The 23,280-nt window shown below is 43.3% G+C and overlaps 1 long non-coding RNA gene across 1 annotated transcript; it reads left to right on the forward strand.

The window, feature by feature from the left end:
• Positions 1-1,805: 1,805 nt before the first annotated feature.
• Positions 1,806-22,351, forward strand: LOC310669745. The gene is made up of 3 exons (XR_014507347.1): positions 1,806-1,924; positions 5,109-5,280; positions 21,998-22,351. It is a non-coding gene; the product is annotated as an uncharacterized lncRNA (long non-coding RNA).
• Positions 22,352-23,280: the final 929 nt, after the last annotated feature.

Genomic DNA, 23,280 nt, shown 5'->3' on the forward strand with positions numbered 1-23,280 from the left:
CTTTCTTTCTTTCTTTCTTTCCAGGCTCCCTATGCCCTTACAATACTATACCTATACTGCACCAACATTGCCATTCCTCCAACTTCCCCATTGCATTCTTACAGTGATCACATGCTACCGATACAGTGTGAGAGCTAACACCAAAGAATCACAATGGGGAAATCCCATTGCCCATCCCACCCATGTAATCTCATGCAATGTTCTGTGTATACCTTCAGACACTGTTAACTATCTAGACTTCCCTTTGACTGGAATTTGGGAGGTATATTGTTTATCACAGTAGGCTCAGTTCCACAGGAATTCCCCTAAACCGGTCAGATGGACATGGTCAAAGTAGAAACGAATTTTTTCACATCTTCAGCCCTTGTGCTTCTTCTTAGAGGTTGCTAGGAATCACATGTGGGGATGGTGCTGTGGCACCCAGTTTCTACTTGTGGGGAAAGGCTGTAGCTTTGGACAGCTGTCCAAACTGAAGCAGGATCTCTCTGGAGCACCCTAAATCAAAGCAGGGACCTTCGAAGTGATTCTGGGCAGCAACCAATCAGTCATGTTAGGTGTTATGTACTGAAATTCTCACCCTGGGCCAGCAGGGGGATACTGTAGATAGTTGTGCAAATAAGGGATCGAAAGTGATGTTCAGTGATTGGATAGTTTTAGAAAATTGTTACAGTTACGTTGTACTGGAGCTCTATATTAGCAGGCTGACTGAACCCTTCAGTTCAGTTCTGTTCTGGCCTGTGAATAAACAAGAGCTGTTTGAAGAATCGCTGTGTCGTCTGATATGTTCACCCACAACTTAACATTAGGAAGCAAGATTTATAGAATGTCTCCTCACATGGAGGGGAGGAGGGGCTCCAGTCAGGTTTTTCTGTAACACAGTGTGAAAATAATGAAGAGCCTTGCAGTGCGTTAGAAAGAGTAACAAATTTTATAGTGGCATACATACTTTTGTGGATGAGAGCCCACTTCATCTGATGCAGCAGTGGGATTATAGCAAGACTGGGGGACTTGTGGCCTCCAGATATTGGACTTCAGCATCTGTCAGCTCCAGCCAGCTTGGCCAGTGATCAAGGATGATGGGAAATGTTGTTCAGCCACATCTGGAAAGCTCCCCCAGCTCTGACTAAACTGAAGAATTAAACTTTTTAAAAAAACCCTCTGATGGAGATCACAGATGCTCAAAAAGTATAGGGGCTTGTTTATTTATTTTCATTGTTACCTTTGTTTCAAGTAAATAAGCAGTTTATCTGTTACTTGAAGAAGATGGGAAAACCTGTATTTTGGAGCAAAAAATCAAGAGCAGCTTTAAAGGATCAGGGATGGAGTGTAAGAACTATGCCTTTTCTTTTTCACTTCTTTGCATCTAAAATGACAAACTACCACACAATAAACTTATCTGGAAGTTTAGCAATGGAAGGAAATGAAACAAGAAAAACAAAACTCTTATCTTTCAAAGTTTTGGGACAAAAAGACAGAGAGAAATAAATAAATAAATATAAGTACATTCTCTTGAATTGCTTTGATATCAAAGCATTCTGAGTACCCAAAGTCTTTGGAGCAAGCATGAGGTTTTGTTATCTTCAGATGCAACCCTCCACAAATACCATGACAGAACTGATCACGGTTCCCCTGACGGTTATGAAAACAGTATAATTGAATGAAGTTTTCTTAGGCTGGCAAGCCCACTTATGTAAGAACTGCTGAAGACATTGGCTGCAGTGCTTTTAAAAAGAAGCACATGTCAGAGAGTGCACAAACAACAGGGAATGGCCATGCGCTCTTGAGCTAATAGGTTCCATGTGCTTATCATTAGGCTACGGGAGAGTTGGAAGGGGCAAAGCTGACCAACTAGAAGACCATGATTGCAATCCTGTGCATGTCTACTCAGGAGCAATTCCTAGAGGTCAATGGGGCTTTCTCACAGGTAAGACCTATGCCCATCTACCCCTAGGAGGAAGTCCCATCTAAGCCACTGAACAGGGTCATTGTGCAATGGAGACTGGCTCATTAGGGGAAATGGCGTGTTGCCCCATCAAGCTCAGTCTGCCCTCAGCCAGCTCCTACCTGTTTATCTCATGGTCAGTCCAGGGGGTGGCTCTGGCTGTCAGCCTCTTCCTTAAGCTCAGTGGTGCCTTTGAAGAACTTGGGAAAGGAGACAGGAGCAAAATGAGAATGAGTTGGCTCTGCCTGGTATTGGCTCTGTCTCTGTTGACCTCCCTGGTTTCTGCTCTGACAGTCCTAATGGGCAACAGCTTCCACAAGCCATGTCCATATACTCCTCACTGGATTATTTGGGGGTGTTCCCCCCAATAAATAGATATTCCTTTGGGAAAGTTAGAGAATCCCTCAAACATTCTGATACCATCCTCTTGTTTCTTGGTAACCCATTTGGTTCCAGTTCTGTTGGCACTTATCACCTGACTTTGCCATTAGAAAGAGTGCTCTAAACCATAAGGATTATTGCTGTTGATCAGGCCAATAGTAATAATTAGACCAAATGGCACACTAGTCCAGCATCCTGTTTGCTACAGTGGTCAAACAGATAGATGCCTTTGTCAAGTCCACAAGTAAGGCACAAGGGCAATAGCCTTGCTCTCTCTGTGGCCCCCCAGCAACTGGCAATTCAGAGGAGCTCGCAATTCAAAGGAAAATGGTTCCATTCCAGTCTCTGGTCCAAAAGATTGTTACGGATCACAAGCCAGGCAGGAGGTATGCAAGCGTAGCCTATATATATAGGGTCCCAGCCACACACAAACATGAATGCAATTAAATTGGATAACAGAAAACATTTTACGGAATTGCTGGAGCTGAGCAGCTCACTCTTTAAAACAGAAAACAGCCCCCCAGAGGTTTTCATATAGATGAAACTCTTCCAGGAATGCAGCTGCATGTTTGGCTACCCACTTCTAACTAAACATTTGTGTTTCCACTCTCCTACAAGAGGATTCTTAGGGATATTGTGAAGATATACATCCCTGCGTTTAAAGAGATAATTTATGGCCCCTCAACAGCTGCAACAGATTTGGACTGTCCAAGGGTAGTAAATCTAGAAATATTTAGAACAAGATGCAAAATATTGCTTCTGTCAACTAAGGCCTTTTCCCTGATAATAGCTTTGGTTTGGTTAATAAAATAAAATAAAAAACACCAGAAGATAAAATGGAGCAACTTTCCTACCACCTCAGACACTCCTGCGTAATTTTTACATTGCAACTACTTCACATTAGTCAGTCTTTAATTAGTCAGTCTTTGGTTTGCTTCACATTAAAATCAGCCAACAGGTAAGCAGAATTATTCCATTTTGTCCTTGATGGGAACTGTTTGAAAACCAGAAACACAAAAAACACCCTAAAGCCAAAACAGAACCATGTGAGTAGAAATTTGTGAATGCACCATGTTGGTTCAGTTACTCAACTTCAGCCTCTGCTTGATCTGGAAATAAACACTGCAATGGTGTACATGTCGATTCAGAAATAAGTCTCAAAAATTAACATGTAATTTTTCATTTCTTATGACACACATACACACCTCTTGAGGCTCACTGAATAGCCTAGAGCAGTATATTATGGTTTGCTGTAGGTCTTGGTAGTCATCTTTCTGAGCTGAGGTCTATTGAATTTTGTTGGGTTCTTTTCTCTTTGAGGAAGATTGAATGGGATTGCAGCATGACATTTCCGTGGAGCTGAGGAGGATGAAATTGAATAGTTGATGTCTAGAGTGCATGTGGCAGAACACTGAGGATGAAAATGACCAAGCACAGGTTAGAGCCCATTTTAGGGCCTACTCTGTGATGGTGGTAAAAGTAATAAGCTTATTTCTCCACCACCATTGTATTTGTCAGTGTTGGCAACAAGATCAAATAAGTGCTCTACATCAGCTTTTCTCAACCATGGGTGATAGGGCCCACTGCCCCTCACCAATATTCTAAGGGGGCCACAGGTGAAAATCACGTAAATGGAGGACCATGGCACTAGACTAGGGAATGCTGCCTCAAACAAAATGGCAACTGTCAGCGACCAGCTATTATTGCTATGCACCAGATTTGGCTGAATACTAAATCTTGAATGGAATCAGGCCAAATAATGTCAACCTGGGATTTAGCCATATCCGGTTGAGGCAGCCCTGGATTGCCTGGATTGGGCTGGGTCCACCTGGAATTATCTGACATTGTCAAAGTGGGGGCAGAAGGAGACATGCAGGTATCCTGTGTATGTCCCTTTTCCTTCCTCAACCACATGCTAATCGGAGGTGTAAATGCACATCTCCCCCTCCCCCCTCCCAATAACGTGTTTAATTGTGCAAGGCTTCCAGATTGGTTCAGAGCCCAGATGTGAGTCGGGTTAGCACCAAATCATCCTGGATCAGGTCAGAAAGAGCCATGAACTGGTTCAGGGGGCTTGTGCTTTCCTCTAATAGTTCCTGAGGGGAATTATGGACTGCCTAAGCTACACACACACACTTATGAATGAATACAAATGGAGTAAGGGGGGGGGAATCCCATTCCTACCCATTCATTAATGAACATGTTACCGCTCATTTAGTTCAATTTTCCTGTTGTTATGAAACAAATGAAACTCATTGAAGGATCTGAACAGCCTAGAGTTGTGGCTTGCTGTAGTTCTCAGTAGGTATCTTCCTGACCTGATGCCTACTGAACTGCATTGTTGTGTTTTTTTCTTCTTCTATTGGGGCATCAGCCAAGTCCAAAGGGATGAATAAAGGAAAGAACAGATGAATTAAGGAATGAATGATTGGTCCAATGAGCCCTAAGAAATGGCTTGTTTTGTGGCTTGTGGTCTTTGCCAATCTGCTTGTGTTCCACAGCAGGGAATGGATGGTTCCCCTCTCCAGGCATTTTGTGACAGCAAGCATGCTTTTCAATAGTCTTGGGAGATATCAAATATTACTTTCTGCGTTTTAAAATTAGCAACAGATGACATGGTGCTATGTTTGCTCCAGTGTTTACATCGAGTTTTACTCTCCAGTTTTTGCTTTTGTTTTTAAAAGAATGATAGTAAAAATACGTGAGTTATTCTACAGTTGTAAACATATTGTATACCCATTTTTGTTATCATTATCAGACTGTAAACGATCCTTGTTTTCAACAGGCTTCCAATTCTGCAAGGCACACCAAGTTAACCATCTGCTAAATTTATGTGAATTCAGGGACTTATAGTTACAATAAGAAATACTAATGGGAATCTAATGAATGGATTGTGTGAGTATCTGCAGCACCAGAGGATGCATGGTCAGTTTAATTCTGACCATATTTACCAAGGAGTAAGTTGCTTTTATCTCTACTTAAATAATTCTGCTTGAGGGTGACTCCGCACTAGGGATGGACGAATCTGTCAGTTTCTTGTTTTTCCAGTCTCAGATTTTGCCTGCCATATTTGTATATTATGTTGTTGTTGTTGATGATGATGTTGTTATCCCCATGAAAATGTGTGCACTTAATTCATGTGCATTTCTCCAAAGGCATGCATTTTTGCCTGCTATATGCATGTTTGAAAGTTATTTTCCCTCTAACGATGCATTTATAGATGTTATTTTCACTAATGCAGGTTTTTGTTTGTATGCAATTTTTTTTAATATACATATTTTTGTACACTTTTTTGACAGGAGAACTGCGTTGTAAAATTTGGAGAGGTGCAGATTTTTAAGGACAGGCAGTGTTCTATTTTGTCTGTTGGTTTGGGAAGTGCAAATCTGATAAGTGTTGCCTAGCCCCCTCATCTATTTTGTAAGATTTCAACAGGACACCAAAAGCAGGCCAAGACATTTTGGTTCCTCTTGGCAAGGGACAAGATGGTGCTCACCCCATTCCATTTATAAAAGCAGACCAGTTGAATTGTACTTCCAACACTGGTGATAGAATAGTATTTTCCACTGTAAAATACAGGCTTGCTTAGGATGCACAGGGCAGGCCACTCTGTGCACATAGCTGAGTCCTTTCATAGAGTGGGACTCAGAAGAAAGATTGTCTGTCACCATTGTCCCAAACACTGTTCAGCAACTACTAGCCCATCTTGCCTAATAGTAGAGCTGGTCCTGAGGTACATATACTTCTCAGACTTATATTTGCAACCTTCAGGCTAGAAATGTCCTCTTTTTCTTCCTTCTCTGAAAGTGGATTCTCACCGGGCTAAATAAGCTGGGATGTTTCTGCACTTTTATATAAGATCTCAGAACCTGCTCACAGGCCCGTCTTACCCATTGAGGCTATTGGCGCGGGGCATCGGGACACCAAGTTCTGGAGGGCGCCAGGTCTGGGGAACACCGAACAAGTGCTCTGAATGAGCAAGGGTGCGTGTGCAGCTCCACTGAGTGTCAGCTCGGTTTTTTCCCTTTTAGCCTGCAGGAGCTGAATTCTGCGGGGCGCCAGAAAGCTAAAAGGGAAAAACCCGAGCCGATGCTTGGCAGGAGCAGTGCACATAGCCTCGCTCACTCGGCACAGGCCCGCTCACTCAGTGTGCTGCCTGCCGTGGCCACCATGGCACAAAGCGGTCAGCTGAGCCAGGAGGAGCCGCATCCAGCCTCCGCCTCTCCCCTGCCGGAGGAGTCTCCCTCCAGCCACTGCCCGCCTCCTCCAGCCCTAAAAAAAGGTCAACTCTGGGAAAGGGGGTGGGGCACCGAAGGGATATTTGCACCACGGCACCAGATATGCTTAGGACAGCCTTGTCTGCTCATTTAAGCCTTGGTGTGGGGATCTGGGTGGGGAAAGGCAGGAAATGTGCATGTTTTGGGTTTGTGTGCAAGAGAGATCTTCCTGCCCTGTTGACATTTCTCATGGAGTGATTCAGACATGTAGCCCTGTACACACATTTCCTTAGGAGTAAGTGTCACTTAGAGGGACTTACTTCTAAGTATATATGCAAAGAATTTCACTTCCAATTAAAGAAAGGTAGGCTTGTCCAATTTTTTTATTTTTCAAAAGCTCAGAACCAAATCCTTCTGATCTATTACAAATGTTGTTGACTTGCAGCTCTTCTGTGGGGTGGGTTGGGGAGATATCTTAAATGCTGTCAGTTGTAAACTGTCCTGCCTAGTTCTCACTGGGCTAATGGGGGCCTGTTGACATTGGGTATTTATACAGATGTGTGGCCAAACAGGACTCAGTGGAGTCTCAGTTCTGAATATAGCAACCTCCACTGGAAATCCCTGTGCACCCAAAATAAACTCTATTCAGGAAGAACCTCCCATGTGTATTTCAGAAGGAAAGAACCATAGAAGCGTCCAGACTACATCACCGACTGCAGAGCAGCCCTCATTAGTGTGGCATGGCAGAAGAAGATTCATGTTGTCACTATTTAGGTTGCTGTTTAGGTAGACAGAAACAGCAGTTACTCAGCCTCTAGTATCCTTGGAAAAATACTTTGTAGGACTGAGCTGAAATTTCTCAGAAAAGAGTTTTCTGTCAAATTTCTGGACTTCTTTTTCAAACCCTTCCTAAGCGGTCTGTTGTTTTGGAGGCAGGGCAGGGAATAAATCAGATTTTATTTTTATTTTTTTAAAAAACTGCTTAAGAATTTCAGTCCTCTGGGGGAATATTTTTCTCAGAGGAGTGGCCCCCCTCCTTTAAAGGGGGTTTGGAGTTTGGAGTTGTCCAGGGAAGGGATTAGGGCACACTGTGAGGAGACCAGGAAGTGATGGGTGAGGTGTAACTGGCAAAGGGTTTAGTTAAGTGCAAAAGGAGGACGTGCGGCATAGTATGGGTGGGAAGGCGGTCAGCAAAAGGGCTGGTCAACATAGGGTTGGTGGGTATGTGGGGCTGGCAAGTGAAGCAAGCAGGGTCATCACCCCCTAGTAATTAAAACAGACATGCAAAGCATCTCACCATAGTAGGGAAGACTGAGACCAGGTGACCAAATCTGCTGTCCAGCTGCTAAATGTTGGCAGGCAATGCCAAGGCCTCCCTGGTCTCCCCTCTTTCAGTTCTTTATTTTTAGGCAGGATTTGGACCAGGCCGACTTTCAAATACAGGACTCCTTCAAATAGAGGACTGGCCTCCGACAGTCCATTGAATTGGAGGGATGTCCTTTGTAAAATAGGATGCATGGCCACCCTGGATGCTTTGCGTGTGAATGGCCCCAAGTCTAGTCCCTGATATCTCAAGTTCAAAACGATCAGGTATTGGCTGGTGTGTGGCTAAGTCTTCGGCGGAAGAGCTGCTGCTTGTAAGAGCCAGCAACGGTGTGCTGGATGGATCATTCTATTTCAACCTTCTCTATAGGAACTTGCTATGCTCAGCTGTAGTCTGTAGTCTGGCAAACCTAAGTAGAAAGGAGTGAGATTGACCTTCAAATTGGGTGCTTTCTCCATTGATCTGTTAAACATAGTAAGCCTCTGAATACCAGTTGCTGGGAATTGCAGGTATGGAAAGTGCTGTGGCTGCTTTGAGGATAGGATGCTGGACTAGGTGGGACTTAGACCTGATCCAGCAGGACCCTTCCTGTGTTCTTAGAATATTAGACCAATTCATGGAGGATAAGGCTATCAATATCTGTTGGTTACAATACCTATGTTCTACCTCCATTGTTGGAGGTAATATGCCTCTGAATGCCAGTTGAATCACAAGTGATGAGAGTGCTCAGGTCATGTTTTTAGGTTTCCCACAGGCATCTGCTTGGCCACTGTGAAAACAGGATGGTGGGTTAGATGGATCATTGGCTTGATCCAGCATGGCTCTTCTGACATTGCTGTAACCCACGCTGCCACAATTTCCTGATATAACAGTTTGGCTTGTGTGTGGCCAACACCTTTTCTTATTGGAGAAGGCTGCTACATTGTCCCAGCAAAGGCCTCAATTTGGCCAGAGCTCTGTTATTTAGCATACAAAGAATACTGGTTCCTCCAACCTCATTCATGCACAGGCCTCCTGTTTATCTTGCTCTCTCTGTTCCTCTGTAGGTCTTGGATACTTCCCAAGTCTTTTTTGGATGAATGAGATGGCAGGCAGCATGTGTTTCCCCCAAGGTTCTGGATGAGTCTGTAGTGGTTTAGTAATTTGACAGTAAGATCTTTTCCTCCCTCTGCCCTTGCTGCTAATTTCACCTCATTGTATGCGAAGCTCTCTGCCAACCGTCTGCAGCTGTAATTTTGATATTTTACTAGAGAAAACACTTAACATTCTTTGGTGTAGGGTTTATGGAAAATCCTTGTCTTGGGTTATAAACAGCCCTAATGTTTTCCAGCTGTTGTTCTTCCATATCTCCAAACTCCCAGTGTTGACTACTCACTAGTGTATATTCACCTCCAGGGAAGCCTTAGGCAGCACACCATCAGTCAGGAATCTAGGCAAGAACTTTGATTCATTCTCTCTGTCTCTCCCTGAAACAACAGCAAAGAACAGCAATAGGAAACTCCTGATTCCATCTGGATACAACTAAGTTCAGTGCCACCCAGCGACTAAGCTGTAAAATGACACTACTCTCACACACACACCAAACACAACTGGTGGATAAGAAAATGCACAGGAAAATCAATATGTGCTTTTCCCTATCTTAGTATAAAAGGGGTTCAAAAATTCATGTGTGGGTGCAGCCAGACGTGAAATCATTTTAGCTGTAAGCTCACTTTGCAAATGAGCTCACCATATCTTGGTCAGATGTTCTGGTGTTCTTCTCCAGACAGAGCTCCTGTTGGCTGCATTAGCTGGCTCTGCACAGCACTGATTGGCTGGGAACCAACAAGGTCACTAACCCCACTTCCCTCTCCTCTCCAAAACAGTTTATCAACACTCACACAAAAACTGGTTCTGAATTTTATTTTTTTTAAAGAGAGCGGGCATTAATGTAGATAATAATGCTTAAAAGCTTTTGAAAGACAGACACCACACTTGATGAATAGAGAGAGGAGTGCTGTAGGCTATTAAATGCATGATCAAACTACTGGCTGGTAATCTAATGGATTGCAAAAGTGGAAATTGCAAAAAAACTGAGTTTGGGCAAAGGAGAAAAACATTACAGAATTGCCCCAGTTTGTATGTATGGCTGTGTGTACCCTTTGTCTACATTAAGCATTTAAGTCAGTTTCAGATTTGTCTAAATTATGGTTGAAATTGAGGAGTACTACCAGGGCAGGAATTGGGGGGAGTCATCCAGAGCCCCACTCAGCAAAAGAGTAGACTTATCAAGTAATACGTATTACCACCCAAAGAACTCCAACTGTAAAGCCATTCTGTACAGAGTTTAAAATTACATAACTGCACCTCTGCTCTAACTAAGGATGACCTCACACATTAGGTAGGTGGATATATACTGTACAGGGAATCACCCATCTCATTCCACACTTCCACCCAGAGACTCTTGTGACGGGTGAATTCATGCTTCTTCTCCATAGGTAAAGGATTTTAAGTACAGGATCTCAGATTCCCTGGTCAGGAACCATGACATCACTGGAACTTTATACAACAGCCTTGTGTTAACAGGAGTCATTGCGGTAGATTCCACAGGGGAAAAGTTATGTGCATGTGTGGGTCCAAACCAAACAATTCAAAAGGGAAAAGGAGACTAAGAAACCCTCTATTGCTTCTTCTCTATGATGTCGCAATCACCCTTATCATAAACTGTAAAGGAAATCCAGGAAGACAGAGTCACCAACAGGAACAAGGTAGAGTTAACATCTCCCTGCCCAGGAACACAGCAGCGGGTTAAACAAGGCAATAATTTCTTAATTACCAAAGAGGAAACATCAATAAACACTGGCAACCAGCAGCTGGAAAACCTATGCCCAGGAAAACAAATATAACCACGGGTTTTGATTGTGAACATTCACAGCAGAGGTTACTTATTTTGGCAGGCACAGATTTAAGCCTTACAACTAGCAACTCTTTTAGCTGGTGCCTAAGCAGAACCATGTGTCCCCTTGAAAACAAGGAGAAATTTAAACCCAACCCCACTTGTGGAAAAGAGGGGGGATAAGGGAGCTGGGGCTAACAGCTGAGGCTAAGGGCAGAACTTGACACTTCATAGAAGCACATGTAAGAAAAGCCATGGGAAAAACAGGTCTGGTGAGGGGGCAGTTTTTGTGGAGAAATGGCAGAAGTGCTTCAATCAGGGAGACAGGGGCCACATGTGGCCCTCCAAAACTTTTTATCTGGCCATCAGGATTCTTCCCCTGACCACATTCCCTTCCCAGCCCTGCAATGCACCCTCTTTGAGGGTGGCTGGAATGTGGCCTTTGTTGTACAGTTACTGACTCACATTTGCATGCATGAAAGGGTTGACCTGAGTTCATGCTGCAAGTGTGGCTGCAAGTGTGGCTCAGCAGCCTCTGCTCTCCGCTTCTCAGTTTTCTCTCTTTATGCTTCCTGGAAGAAGTGAAAAAGAAGCCATGTGCCTTGGCTCCCAACTCAGCAAATGCCGCAAGTAAACTGAGTCTCCCTAAAATGAGCTGTTAAAGCCTGCATCTTTGCCAACTTGCAAATTGCACTATCCTTTTTGTAAGAAAACCAAGTATTTTCCTTTTTTGAGTTGTTTGTAACCTTTCTCATCTTTATTTTATTCCCATCCAATGGAGACTTATTTGGTGTAACTCTGTGAGTAAAATATTCACCTATCTACAAAGCTAAGTGTCTATGATTTATTCTAGCCAAGGTGTTTTTTGTGGGGAATGTTTGCTTAAAGGTGGATGAGGCCAGATGTAAAATCTAACCAAGTTTTAATGTGTGTGGAGCAATCACCACTATACTTAGCTCTGTTACTAGAGAGTAGGATTTCTCTTCCACACCCTTTCCCCAACAGTCTTGAACTCCAATAATGGCTCTTGCTTGCCTGGAAGAAGGATAGGGAGGGGTGTGTAAGCATGCATAGAAACTGTACTACTGTACAAAGGTAAACTTTACATTCATTTCTCCATCAACTTTTTTCTCTGGCTCTGCCTGCCACTGGTATGTAGCCCCATGAAGCTTACCCATAAGGGCAGGAAAAAGCCCCCCCCCCAGTGCTTTAATACTTACTCCATTTATCATCTCTTTGCTCCAAACTGCCTCCCTCAATATGGTTTGCCTCCACAAAAACAGTAGGTGTGTGTGCGTTACTCTTGGAAACATGCTTTAATGTGAAATCCTTATGTTCAGATACAGGAGCATGGCCGACCCCCACCACAGCTTTTCAACAGATGTCAATAATTTCTATTTTTATACTTTTCTTCCTCTTGATGTGTCCTCTTTATAGTGGATCCCTGTACTCTATAATGGAAAGAAATAGAAAAGTTAACTTAAAATACTGAAAATACATTTGAAATAATATTCACCTGTAAAGATCCCAAAGTACATATCCTCTTCTATTTGTACCCAGTGTAGTCTTTTTTGTATTTTGTTGGAAGGGACCCCTGACAATTAAGTCCAGTCGCGAATGACTCTGGGGTTGTGGCGCTCATCTCGCTTTACAGGCCGAGGGAGCCGGCGTTTGTCCGCTCCGCAGACAGTTTTCCCGGGTCATGTGGCCAGCATAACTAAGCTGCTTCTGGAGCAACAGAACACCGACACCAGAGCAGTGCACGGAAACGCCGTTTACCTTCCCGCCGGAGTGGTACCATTAATCTACTTGCACTTTTTAGCGTGCTTTTGAACTACATGCTTTTTTCAAACCTTGGGGTGTGGGGAAGCTTCTAGGGGGTATTTCGGCATGGAGGAATGGAGACTGCTGTTGCAATTGGTTTGGAAGTCCTTCTGTGTGCTCATGAGGATGGCGTGAGAAGAGGATTGGCAACAGGCTCTCCATGAATAATTGAAAAAGGAGCAAAAGCACCAAAGGAGATGTTTATGTATGGAGAAGGAGGAAAGGAGGGGGGAGGATAGCTGGCTAATATTGCAGTCCAATTCCTTAGTCACATGTTTGCTCCAGAAAACATTCACTTGGATCAAATAACATTTTTAGGAGGGTTTTCTTGTTCTTTTCCAATTGTGTTACTTCTCTCAGAACTCTTTCATAAAAAACCACTGCTTTAAATCCTGCTGTTGTCACTGAAAACGCAGCATCTGCTCATAAAGGGGCAGTAGTGTGGCTTAAACTCTTCAATGTCCTAATCACTTATTTGAATATAAGCCCTGGAACCCCATCGCAAGCAAAATTGAAAACTCGGAAAAGGAGTTTAAGGGAAAAGGAACCTAAACTATGCACCAAAATTCTGTCTTGAGAAAAACTGCATTCCAAAGCCTGTCTTTAGATGTCAGTTTGCAAAAATGTGCTTGATTTGCATAATTTATTCTGCTTGTCCTACTTAGGGGGAGTGGCAAGGAGTTGAGGTCCAGTCCCTGACTACTTTCCCCCAATGGTTTCGAAGAAGAGTAATACAATCTTTGAAAATGGCAATTCTACTTCTGATTACAGTGTTTCTGACTCAACATAACAATGCATTTATGGGAAATAAAAGGTCACATAATAATAAAAATGTATCACAGGATTTAAATAATATATGTGCTTTGCAATCTTCCTCTAAGTGGCGCTAGAGCACCCAAATATAATTTAAAAAGGTAAAGGTACCCCTGCCCGTACGGGCCAGTCGTGTCCGACTCTAGGGTTGTGCGCCCATCTCACTTAAGAGGCCGGGGGCCAGCACTGTCCGCAGACACTTCCGGGTCACGTGGCCAGCATGACGAAGCTGCTCTGGCGAGCCGGCACCAGCGCAGCACACGGAAACGCCATTTACCTTCCCGCTAGTAAGCGGTCCCTATTTATCAACTTGCACCCAGGGGTGCTTTCAAACTGCTAGGTTGGCAGGCGCTGGGACCGAGCAACGGGAGCGCACCCCGCTGCGGGGATTCGAACCACCGACCTGACAATCGGCAAGTCCTAGGCGCTGAGGTTTTACCCATAGCGCCACCCGCGTCCCTAAATATAATTTAGGGGGCAATAAATAATTGGAACATTAATATGTTGCCTACATTGACTGCTATAGGCACATACTGGACTCATAAACTACAACTAATCCAGAATGCAGTAGCTAGACTGGTGACTGGGAGTGGCCCCCAGGACCATATAACACTGGTCTTAAAGGATCTACATTGGCTCCCACTACATTTCTGAACACAGTTAAATGTGTTGGTGCTGACCTTGAAAGCCCTAAACAGCCTCGGCCCTGAAGGAGCATCTTCACCCACATTGTTCAACCCAGACAATGAGGTCCAGCTCTGTGGGGGGTGGTGTGCTTCTGACAGTTCCCTTATCGTGAGAAGTAAAGTTACAGGGAACCAGGCAGAAGGCCTTCTTGGAAGTGAAAAGCATGGCGTTTCCATGCGCTCCGGCACTTGTCACAGTGTCCTCTTGCGCCAGAAGCGGTTTTGTCATGTTGGTCACGTGTCCTGCAAAGCTGTCTGTGAACAAACACTGGCTCCCTCACCCTGAAGCAAGATGAGTGCTGCACCGCATAGCCAAGTTTGACTGGACTTAACCATCCTGGGGGTCCTTTACCTTTACCTTCATAAATTATCATTATCATCATCAACAACATCTTCCATTTGGAACAGTTTTACTTATTTTCTCATTGGAATGGCTTTATTATAACTGGATATTCTATTGCTGTAATCTGCCCTGGGACCTTATGGTGAAAGGCAGGTAAGAAATCTTATAAATAAATAAGCAAGCAAGCTGCCGTATAAAGAATCAATCCATTTAGCTCAGCATTATCTATACTGACTCACAGTGGATCTTCAGCCCAACCCTATGTTTGGTGCTTTGGAAGCACTTAGCACAGGACTTGCAAATCAACTTCGCACAGCGCTTCCCAACCACCTGCAAACCAGCTAGTTCCTGGGCACTTGGGGAGCCCAGCACACCTTGAAAGGGGCCATCACCCGACATCATTCTGATGTGCATTGTCCAGCTAACCTGTCGAAGTTGGCCTATGGGAGTGAGGTGAGAGAAATAATGGGTCCACTGGGCCAAAAAAAAGGTTCCTAACCTCAGGATTACAGGGAAGAGCTTCCAGTCAGGTAGGCTACCTTCTAAGCAGTATGTTAGTTGCAATATCTCTTAACTTCTTTTATTTAAAGAAAGCACTGTGCAAATCAGTTTACAACTGGCACTCAAATATGAATAAGCTGTGAAGTTCCCAGTTTGGAATTGTGTCTTTCTAACTGTAGTCTTTGCATTTTTGCTTTCCTCATCCTTGTGTAATGACCTAATGCATGATGAATGGATTATTGGATGAGTAGTGAATCTCCCTCACATTTTGTACTGAGAGTTAGGAATTCCCAGAAAATAGTTTCAACCTTAGATGGCAAATAAGAAACAGAAAACTCAGGCCAAACAATTTGATTTATCTGATGGGGCCAGTGTCAGCACCTCATATCCTTGAGCAGCTTCCTGTCGTATGACTCTGTTAAGGTTCCTCGTTGGTTAAAAGGAGACTCCAACTATATTAGGAATTGAAAGTAAAGATTGATGCTACAGATGTTCCAAAACACGTTGAATTGCAATAAATCTTCTTGGCTAGCATTTTGTAGCACATTTTCTCCTTTTTACATGATTTCTGAGCCTGTTTCCAAAGTCCTTGTCCTCATATCAAAGTGGACAGTTGCAACCACCAAATAAGGTTGTGTGGGGAGTTGGTAACCATTTGTGTGCTGAAACCTGTCCTCACATTTGCCCCCTCCACAAAAATTCATTCCACTGCAAAAGCAGAATCTGTTTTTCTGCCTCATTTATTTATTTAGATGATGTATCCACTACTTAATTGTAATGGTCTGCAAATTGCTGCAGAAATGTGGGGAACTGATTTTAAAATGAGGAATGAGCATGGCAGAAATCGGCAGTTCCTCACATCCTTTTTTCCAAGGGATGATCCTTGCAATAGATTGCGTTGCTAAACTAAAGTAGTATTTACATATAATAGTGTGGGACACAGAGGTAGAAATGCAAATAAGAAAAAAAATATTGAAAAGATTTTTTGGGGAGAATCCTAGAACTACTTAGTATTCTACGGGGGAAAGAGGCAGTATTTATCAAATAAATACACATTCTAAACTGATCAATGTTTGTAAATACAATTTCATAAATTCCAAGTCTTGCTCAAAATTAAAAGAGGTGGTTTTGAATAGGCTTGGACATTCTGTAGCCTTTAATGTTTTCTATGGAACAAGTTACTGGCTTAGGTTTTTCCATTGTTTCGTTTCCTATTAATTGTTCAGCTGCTTGGTGTAATTATCTAATAACCTTCAGGAATCTGGCATCACGATTACTGAGTTTGTTCCAATTTCACCTTGTAATTAGCTACTTAATTCAAAGTAAGGGGCATGCTAGCTCATGAAATTCAAGATACTGTCATATTGTAGTCAAATCAGTTTTTGGTTTCTTTTCCCCCCAATTTTTTTCTTTTCACTTTCTTACATTTCCATCCCCCCCCCCTCTTTTTTGTACTTTTTTATTCCTCTTTGTCTTGACATGGAGGCACTGGAACCTTCAGAATTATGTCTCTTTTCATAATTATACTGGCTTCATTCTCTTCCTAGAAGCTGTAGCCCTGTGGCTAGGGGCAGCCAATAAGTAGCAAAGGCAAATATCTGAGCAGTCAGGACTGGTCCCAACGTTGTTGGCCTTTACTGCCCTATAGATGCACTCATGAAAGTAGTAGTAGAATAAGCTGCAAGGGTGTATGCAGATGGAAATGAGCCACTCAGTTCCATACACAGCAAGACAACTTTGTGGGGAAGGCAGCAAGGTCAGCAGTGGAACAAGCTGATCGGGCACCTGGAGCGGCGCCCTGCACCCGGAGGCGGGGCCAGCCACCCATGGGGGCACCACGAGGCCTCCGGAGTCTGCCTGTCTCCTCCCACTCAGCCACCCTACAGCTGAGGGGGAGGTGGTGTGTTATGTACTGAAGTTCTCACCCTGGGCCAGCAGGGGGATACTGTAGATAGTTATGCAAATGAAGGATCGAAAAGTGATGTTCAGTGACTGGATAGTTTTGTATGCAAATGAAGGATCGAAAAGTGACGTTCAGTGATTGGATAGTTTTGTATGCAAATGAAGGATCGAAAAGTGACGTTCAGTGATTGGATAGTTTTAGAATGTTGCAACAGTTACAATTGTTCTGTAGCTCTATACAGTGGTGCCCCGCAAGACGAATGCCTCGGAAGACGAAAAACTCGCAAGACGAAAGAGTTTTCTGTTTTCTGAGTTGCTTCGCAAGACGGATTTCCCTATGGGCTTGCTTCGCAAGGCGGAACGTCTTGCGCCTTTTTTTTTAAGCCGCCAATGCATTCCTATGGGAAACCGTCAATACACATTGGTGCTTCGCAAGACGAAAAAACTCGTAGAACGAAAAAACTCGCAGAACGAATTAATTTCGTCTTGCGGGGCACCACTGTATAAGCAAGCTGACTGAGCTCCTCAGCCAGTTCTGTTCCTGCTTACAAAATAAAGAGCTGCTTTGGAGAAATTGCTGTGTCGTCTGCTATGTCAACCCACAACTCAACATGGTGGGTGGACCGTTTGGGTGCAGTATGGAGCCTGCAGGCACTCAAGCCACCGCGTCACTCCCAGGGGAGACGCGTGGCTCGGGTGTGCTGCAGGCCCGCGGTGAGTGCCGCCCACAATTTTGTCACACACCCACCCACCCCCTCAGTGGGGACACCCGGGGCAGACTGCACCTACCGCACCCCCCTTGCTACGCTCCTGAGCAAGGTGCCTTCGGTTTCTGGAGGCATCAGAAATAGAATGTTTAAAACACTGAAAGAAGCCTATTCGAAACAAAACAATCACTGCAGCAAAGGCCATTTTGATTTATTTCTTCGGCTTTTTAGCATGTTTCTCAGATTTCTGATAATGCACACAGAGTTTCTTGGTGACAAAGCAATAAAATGCCAAGATGCTGGAAGGAAAAATGCCGAAATCAGCAGCAGCAGTAGCAGCGACCCAGTCGAGTGAGTAGATGCAATTCTTCATCTGTGCAATATGTGTTGCTGTCTCATCTCCTTAGCTTTCTGAACAGAAGGGTTAGATGACCCCAGCAGGCAGGACAGAATCCAGACACAGTTGCAAAAGGTGATGGGACAGAGCTTTGTCCTGAACCTCCTGGCCACTGGTGGGTACGTGATGGCCAAATATCAGTCCCGCTCATGCTCTGATTCATCCCTCAACATGTTTCAGAACACATAATTATCCCATTTACATTAAAAGGCAGAACAAACTAGCTACAGCAGATGCTGTAAAAAAACAACACAATTTTGTTGCTGAAAGTATGCAAGAGAGGTTTCTGTTGTGAAACTTACTCTCCCCCACCCCCTGAAATTTCTTTGCTTCCCTGCCTCCACACACTTAAACCTGAAATAGTGTTCCTGAACTGGATGGTTATGCTTGCATGTACTAATGCCCCAGGCTTCCCAGTTTATTGTGGTTTATTTGAAGGAGCAGCATGCTGAGTCATGCTGCCCATTCGCCCCTGCTTAGCTCCTCCCTTGGGATGAGCAGGATAAACAGACCAGGAAACCTTGGCTTCCCATTATGTCTGAGCTGGAGATTTCAGCTTGTGAGGGAGCAACAGATCTGGTTCATCTATGTCAGAATTGTTGATACTGACTGACTCTCCAGGGTTTCAGGCAGGGGAAATTCCCAGCTCCAGCTGAAGATGCTGGGTATTGAATCTGGGACCTTTTCCATGCACAGCAAGTCCTGTACTGTTCAGCTATGGCCCTTCCCAACTACAGATCGCCAATTTGGGCATAATCGGAAATTAAGGCTTCCTGGTTCGTTTACCCTTCTCACATTATGTGAAGAGAAAAGTGGGATTTCCAACAATGGGCAATCTCTCTCAAAATCTCTCTTGTCCTATGTGCTGGGTAACCATTTGAAATCAATACACCTCGAGATTATTCACGGAGCTTATAAGAGACAACAGAGATTGGCCTATATAATACATGATGCAGTGCAATCATATACATTGCCAGAGAAGAATTTGTGTCCGCTTGTGGGAAGTGCAACACACAATGTCTACTTTGTGGATGAATACCATTCTATTATATCTTGTATTATAAACAAAGATTTCTGGAATCTGCCTATACAATAGTACTCTTGAGGATGGAGAGCCCTTGGGGAGCCACTGTGATCCTCATTATTAGACAGCCATCGTTCATATTATGGGGGTCATGTTCCCTGCTTTGGATTAGCAATTAGTCTCTGGAACATATGGCCAATTACTTTGTCTAGCATCTTTTAGCTTACAGTGGTACCTCGGGTTAAGAACTTAATTCATTCTGGAGGTCTGTTCTTAACCTGAAACTGTTCTTAACCTGAAGCACCACTTTAGCTAATAGGTCCTCCTGCTGCCACCGCACTGCCGCCGCACAATTTCTGTTTTCATCCTGAAGTAAAGTTCTTAACCCGAGGTACTATTTCTGGGTTAGCGGAGTCTGTAACCTGAAGCATCTGTAACCCGAGGTACCACTGTACTCATGTTCTATTGCTCTCACTACTTCCTGGGGAGGGGGCAGCGGGGGGATTATTTCAACTAAGAAGATGCCTTGTCACAAAAGACTTTTTGAGTCCTTTGCTCCTTGTTTCCCAAATGTGTTTATTTATCTTTGTCTTATTTACCATAGAACTGCATTCTACCAAGCATCAATTTTAACCTCATTCACTTCATTCTGCATGCCACACTAGTGAGGTCTCCCCTACTCCTTCTTCCACTACTCCAGGGTCAGAAAAACAAGTTTTCGTTTCCCAGAATTGTGTGCTTTGTTTTTTAATTGCCACCTATATTATTGTAGCTTTTTCATATGCTAGAGTAATTTCTTGAAAAGGTCAACCTGTAGACCCATTTTGCATTTTCATATATAGTTAATATGTTCTATATCATGTTAAGATAATTTCCCTAAGTTTCATTATCTAGCAACAATTTTTCAAAGTGGTATTTTATAATTGCATAAAACAACTAGAAAAGTGACATGCAAGATGTATCAGAATTTCTCTAATTTTTTCTGGAGTTCCATTTAGAGATGTTTCCAAGAAAATAAAGAATAAGTTAGTGATCCTTTATTGCATTGATAGTTTTGCTTTTCCATTTGTTGAACTGGCAAAAAAACAAAATCAGGATGGAAGAAGAAGAGGAGTTTGGATTTGATATCCCGCTTTATCACTACCCGAAGGAGTCTCAAAGCAGCTGACATTCTCCTTTCCCTTCCTCCCCCACAACAAACACTCTGAGGTGAGGGGGGCTGAGAGACTTCAAAGAAGTGTGACTGGCCCAAGGTCACCCTGCAGCTGCGTGTGGAAGAGCAGAGACACGAACCTGGTTCACCAGATTACGAGACTACAGCTCTTAACCACTTCACCACACTGGTTCTGTCACTGGAAGGAACAAAATCAGATGAGCTTAGTACAATAAAAACTTGGTTGAGCAGTTTACATTGGTCACAACCATAGCTTTTTTTTCAGCTGGAACTCGACAAAACTCTGTTCCAGCATCTCTCAAGTGGGCGCCATTGCCATTATAAGAGAACAAGGGTGAGTCCCAGCCCCTCTTTTTCTAGAAAAAATAGCCCTGGTCACAACACACTTTCCCCCCCACCTCAGCAAAGGAAAGGTAAAATTTAAATGTTTTAAATCTATTCTCTTATTTGAGGTTCTTAGTATTTTTTAAAAATCACAAGATCGTAACTGAAATGTGTTTAACATGCAACATTTCTTGTGACCAATGTAACGTCACAATGGTGCAACTCACATAGCATAAATTGGTTGTCCTAAACCTCTTTTTGGGACTGTTTGGATTTGGATTTGATATCCCACCTTATCACTACCCGAAGGAGTCTCAAAGCGGCTAACATTGTCCTTTCCCTTCCTCCCCCACAACAAACACTCTGTGAGGTGAGTGGGGCTGAGAGACTTCAGAGAAGTGTGACTGGCCCAATGTCACCCAGCAGCTGCATGTGGAGGAGCGGGGAAGCGAACCCGGTTCACCAGATTACGAGTCTACCGCTCTTCACCACTACATCACACTGATAATTTAATAATTATTAGGGGAGCAATCCTATGCACAAGAAACTGACATAAAGCAAGCCAGTGTAAATTAAGAGTCAAGTTACACCGGATCCAAACTCTGTTCAGAAGTGAGACTATTGCTGCTGCTCTGCCTTAGCCTGACGGGAGGAAACAAGCCTTAAACAGATGTTCTGTGCTAGGTTGCCAGGTTACATAGTGAGCTCATGACCTGCCTCTCTGGCCCTAACCCTGTGAGACCTCCAGAATACCCTCAGAAAACCATCCAGGATGAGCAAGTTATGCCAACATATCTTTGGCTAAGCCAGGCTCTTAACGGGCCACTTCTGGATTGTGGCGATGTACGTGTGCACAGTCGCACACATATTGCACAGGTGTAAAACGGTTGTTGCCTGTATTCACCCATTCCTACCCACACAACTGTAGTTTGCTATCTTTCAAAAAAAACCCACCATGGAGCTCATCCTTCCCCCCCCCCCAATTTTTTTTATTAGTTTTCCAATTTTATAATAAACACAAAAGAAAAACATCACAATATTAGATAAACAAACAAACAAATATCCTAACTGTTAAAATCCCAGTTTAAATATCATTGTTAAGTGACTTCCTCAAATCCCCCCTAACTGTGTTTCCATAATAGCAGTTTTCCAGTATCCACTTTCAAATAAAATTAACTTATTCCATTAACATCTTTCTTTCGCTTCATATTGTTCTCAATCCATAATGTTATACAATTCAACCTATTTTACTCCTAGGCCCATTTGGTACCATGGAACTCATCCTGTTTGGCCTCAGGGAAAAGTCTAAGTTATTTCTTGTCATAGCCCCCAACTTTCCTTCCAGGCTTTGGAAATATAACACGGGAGAGGGGACTAAGTTTGCCTTTTCCTTCCACCCCAAGCCAGCTCCCATTTGCTCGTGTTTCCCTGCCTTAAAAGGAACAGAAGGCCATCCAGGATATTATCTCATTTAGCAGGATATATTAGTAAGCTCAGCAAAAATAAGTAGACACTGTCTTGCTTTGAAATCTCTTCTGAATTGTGCATGTCTTTTGTAAACAGGCTTCCTTCTCCTCTGCAAAGAACAATGGGCAACATTTGAGCATCTCCTAGGTGAATGGAGGACAATGTGTACACAAGCATACCACAACAGAACCAGTGCCGAGTGTTAGGATCAAGCTACTAGCTTACTTGCCAAGGTTAACAGCAACTCTCAAGCACAGCTTTGCAGGAAAATACCTGCTCTGTTTATCCAAAGAATGGGGCCTCTTTATCATAACCGTGGTATGCGCTACACAGACTTGTTCAAGGATGATTTCTGAAAAGCATGTTATCTTTTTTTTATATAAAAAAACCCACCGCATGGGAAAGGATATCACTGCACGATACAATGCAAACATGTGCGATAAAACTCTTGGTTATATCTCTTGTTCATTTAAAATTATTCCTGAAATTTTATTTTGAAAAATTGGACATGCATGAAAAAGCCTACAACATGTAAGTATATTTATCATATTAAAAACTATTACACACAAACACACACGCCTTAGTATCTTTGTAGGTGACATTGCTTGTGCATTCCGAGAAATGAAAATTCTGTTCTATTTTTTAAATTAGTGGCTAAAATCAATTTTGAAATCTCCAGCCCACCATGCTTGATTCAAAAAGCAACACAACTGTACTACTACTACTACTATTTATTAAATTTGTATGCTGTATCCAAACATAGGCAAAAGACCGCTTTTTAGTCTTACGAACCATCGTGCAAAATTTGGTTAGTGGTATCTGAAGAGGTATCCAAATGCAGAGCAAAAAGTCAACTTTCCAAAATATATAGTATTTTACATTCCTTCAGTTTTATACACATACATTTTATGATAAATCTGCAACAAATCACTTTAAACGAATATTGAAAACCTTTTCTGAAACCTATATAAATATAAGTCCATATAACACCTGTCTTGAAAGACCTACACTGGCTCCCAGTACGTTTCCGAGCACAATTCAAAGTGTTGGTGCTGACCTTTAAAGCCCTAAATGGCCTTGGTCCAGTATACCTGAAGGAGCATCTCCACCTCCATCATTCTGCCCGGACACTGAGGTCCAGCGCGCAGGGCCTTCTGGTGGTTCCCTTGCTGCGAGAAGCCAAGTTACAGGGAACCAGGCAGAGGGCCTTCTCGGTAGTGGCACCCCCCTCCCCCCGTGGAACACCCTCCCACCAGATGTCAAAGAGAAAAATAACCACCAAACTTTTAGAAGACATCTGAAGGCAGCCCTGTTTAGGGAAACTTTTAAGGTTTAGTAGGTTGTTGTATTTTATTGGAAGCCACCCAGAGTGGCTGGGG

This window comes from Podarcis tiliguerta, assembly GCF_965153285.1.
Source record: "Podarcis tiliguerta genome assembly, chromosome: Z".
Lineage (NCBI taxonomy): Eukaryota > Metazoa > Chordata > Lepidosauria > Squamata > Lacertidae > Podarcis > Podarcis tiliguerta.